A 4,275-nucleotide genomic window follows, 5' to 3' on the forward strand; every position below is an offset into this window, starting at 1 on the left:
ACAATAGTATACCATACATACCATACTATGCTAAATAGATATACCACACACCATACCATACTATAGTATACTATGCTAAATATACATTATATACCACATAACATTACATACTATAGTATACCATACATACCATACTATGCTAAATACAGTATATATACCACATACCATAACATACTATAGTTTACCATACATACCATACTATGCTAAATAGATATACCACACACCATAACATACAATATTATACCATATATACCATACTATGCTAAATAGATATACCACATACCATAACATACAATAGTATACCATATATACCATACTATGCTAAATAGATATCCACACACCATACCATACTATAGTATACCATACATACCATACTATGCTAAATAGATATACCACACACCATAACATACAATATTATACCATACTATGCTAAATAGATATCCACACACCATACACACACCTATAGTATACCATATATACCATACCATGCCATACTATGCTAAATAGATATACCACACACCATAACATACTATAGTATACCATACATACCATACTATGCTAAATAGATATACCACACACCATACCATACTACAGTATAGTATACCATACATACCATACTAAAATGTATTCCCATCATTTTTTTCCAGGGGACTCACATTGAACTGAGTGCTGCTTTTTTGCTCACTTGCCAGATGCTTGCTCTGTTATTTGTATCAAGAGGCAAAAGATGGATGCTTTTGAGGACAGCTGTCACTCAAAAACTTTAAAAAACTGAAGAAGCCATGTTTTACTTTTAAAATGCGTGCAACTATAATACAATGTGACTTTAGTGTTTTTAGTTTAATAGCTGTTTAATACCAAATATAATGTTATAAATACATCGTATTGTCGTCATTAGGGTCCCGCGATCGTAATGGACCTAAGTACCTATGGATAATTTAGAGTCGCCAATTAACCTAAAATGCATATTTTTGGAATGTGGAGAAAACCCACGCACACGCGTGATGCAAACGCCACATAGAGATGCCCAAACAGAGATTCAAGCCGATCTTCCCGATCTCCTGACTGTGTGGCCAACATGGTAACTACTAGGCCACCATGCGGCCATACAGAAATATTGTATATCAAATTCTATACAGTTTTACTGTTTAGAATAAAATAAATCATTTGCTCATGAGGGAAACGTGGCTCATTGCCAGTGGTCTGGCTGAGCCAGAAATGTTTCATTGTGACACCGATACTCACATAGGGGTGGCAATGAGTTGATACCTGAATTGTCTCGATGGCCTGTAGGGTGGCCACGGCCACCACTGGCCACCCCGTAGCTCCGCCACTGCTTTTGGACCGTCTATTAGAGCAATTAATAGCTGAGTGTGCCGAGGACATGTTTTCAATGCGTAGTTTCTGAATTCTGCTCCCCATCATGGCGGCCAAACCCACGCGGTACATAATACGGAAGTGGATGTGCTTCTTTGTAGATCCCTTCACTCCCTGAGTGGGCGCCGCCACGAGGCACACCTGTAGCCGCTTGGTCATCAAGGGCTCTTAAGCCCTTGATGGCTGCAGGAGGAGGACGTGGGATTGTACTACTGGTTTGTCTGTTCCACGTGCTCCTTGCCTCCTGTGACGCCGTCTGCTCATCAGTGAGTTTTGCCTTTTTCCACGGTGCCTTTTTGTTTTACTACCTTAGTTGCACTGTTCTACCTCAGTTTGGACTCGGAACTTTTTGCTATTCCTTTGTTACTTGGTTCCTACTCAACTAAATTAAAGAGTATTTTTTGACCTGGATTGTGTCTGGCTCTGCATATTGAGATCTCCACCTGACTGCTCGTAACACCTATTTTAACTCTCAACTCCTTGGTTTACTTGCCCACTCGTGCTGCTACATAGAACTTCCATTTTTCTGTGTTCAGTTATGTGCTGAATCAGAATTTAAGTCAAAGTCAACATAGTGAGAAAACTTGACCGGAACCGACCAAAGTAATCATGGAAAACTTACCTACTCATTTATTGACAGCTCCCCCACACGCAAAGTTGTGTGCTGCAGTGAAATGCGTCCAAGCGGAAACGGCAGTTAGGCTGAACTAATGTTCTGCACCAGAGAGCCGCGTTTATCAAAATTGTTCCCCAGCCACTGGGGTGGCCGGCGAGTGACCAAGGATGGCCAGGACCACCCCCTACCTCCGCCCCTGATCATTGCAATACTACAACTGCAAATACAGTATAACTGATGTCTGGTAACCTAAAAAATTATGTATAAAAATTAAAATCGTTAACTTCACTTATTAGTAATTACTATTCAATTTATTAAAAAATAATTATATAACTTAAAATGTGATTTAAAAAATGTATTTCACAGACAAAATATCATGCTAGGCTCCAGCATACCCCCGCAACCCTAATGAGGATAGGTTGCACATGCAACAATAACAGTCCTTCGCTCACGAGGGAAACACGCCATCGTGTGACTGTCTGCAATACTACAACTGCATATTGTATAGTTGACATCTGGCAACCTTAAAAATAATAGTAAATAAATAAATATGTTAACTTCACTTATTAATAATTACAAATGTATTTAATTGTAAAAAATACCATAAATTATAATCGTAGTTTATTATATTTAAAAATATATATTTCACTGAAAAAATATCACGCATAAAACTGGTTAATATTATGAGAATTGGACCCAAAGTTGACATTACATATACAGAAATATTTTATATAAAGTTGTGATTTTTTTTTTCCAATTTAAAAAAACAACCTTCACTCATGAGAGAAACACGCCATCATGTGGCTTGTTTGCAACACTACAACCGACATCTGGTAATCTAAAAATAATTTAAAATAATAGAAACGTTAACTTCATAATAACTTCACTAAATAATAATTACAATAATTACAAGTTTTGAATATGATATCTTAAAAAATAAAATATTTAAAAATGTGACCCCAAGTTGCTATTATACAGAAATATACAGAAATGCACCGTCTAAAAAATGTAATTCAGTATATGTTTGCGCAGGCTGCACGGTGGCTGAGTGGTTAGCATGTTGGCCACACAGTCAGGAGATTGGGCATCTCTGTTGGGCATGTTCTCCTCGTGTGTGCGTGGGTTTTCTCCGGGTACTCCGGTTTCCTCCCACATTCCAAAAACATGCATGTTAGGTTAATTGGAGACTCTAAATTGTCCATAGGTATGAATGGAAGCGTAGATGATTGCTTGTCTTTATGCGATTGGCTGGCGAATAGTCCATAGTGCACCCCGCCTCTCGCCCAAAGTCAGTTGGGATAGGCTCCAGCATACCCCCGCGACCTCAATGAGGATACGCGACATAGAAAAAGAATGGATGGATGTGTTTGTGCATGAAGGGAAAAAGGGAAACACGTTATCATGTGGCTCGTTGCAACTTACATCTGATAGCCTAATAAATCATTAAAAAAATTAAATGAAAATGTTAACCTCACTTACTATTTACAATCTTATTTAATTTATAAAAATATAAATAATTATATTACTAAAAATATAAATTTATATTTAAATCACTGACAAAATATTATATTAATCAATTTGACCCAAATTAGATATTAAATATACAGAAATATTGTATAAAAAATACTCGTTTAAATGGTACACCTGCATTACCAGCTGACATCTGGTACCCTTCAAAAAAGAATAATAATGTAATTCAAGTTACATTTAATTATAAAATATATGTAATAGATACAATAGACATACACACATATATAATATTACATATAAACTAAACAATACTTAAAAATGTATGTTTTTAAAATATATATATTTGACTGACAAAATATCATGCATGGAACATGATATATATTATTTTCTGAGTGAAATGTACTTTTAAATAATAGAATTTAAATCATTTCACAAACAAAAGAAAAAGTAAGGTGCACGAAGGTGCATTTTTTCTGGCTTTTTTATTCGCTGGTGAAAAGGAAGACTTGAAGCAAAAATGTTCTGATGAGCAACTTGGGCAAGGCACTGCAGAAAACGCTAACCGGTAATTATCATTCATTTCAAATTTCAAGTGGAGTAAAATATCACCGAGTCCAACTCTTTCACATACAGTATGAGCTTGTTCAGCTGAAATGTATACAGTACAGCATAATTTAAATACGTTATAGTGAAAGGCATCAAAAGGTATCCAAAATAGCAACGGTATTCTTGTATTAGATACTTTGTGGAAGAAATATACGCAGCAATGGACAAAAATATGGTATAACAAATTGCAGAGTAAAAAGGAACAC

Source organism: Dunckerocampus dactyliophorus, chromosome 16, assembly GCF_027744805.1.
Source record: "Dunckerocampus dactyliophorus isolate RoL2022-P2 chromosome 16, RoL_Ddac_1.1, whole genome shotgun sequence".
NCBI classification, from domain to species: domain Eukaryota; kingdom Metazoa; phylum Chordata; class Actinopteri; order Syngnathiformes; family Syngnathidae; genus Dunckerocampus; species Dunckerocampus dactyliophorus.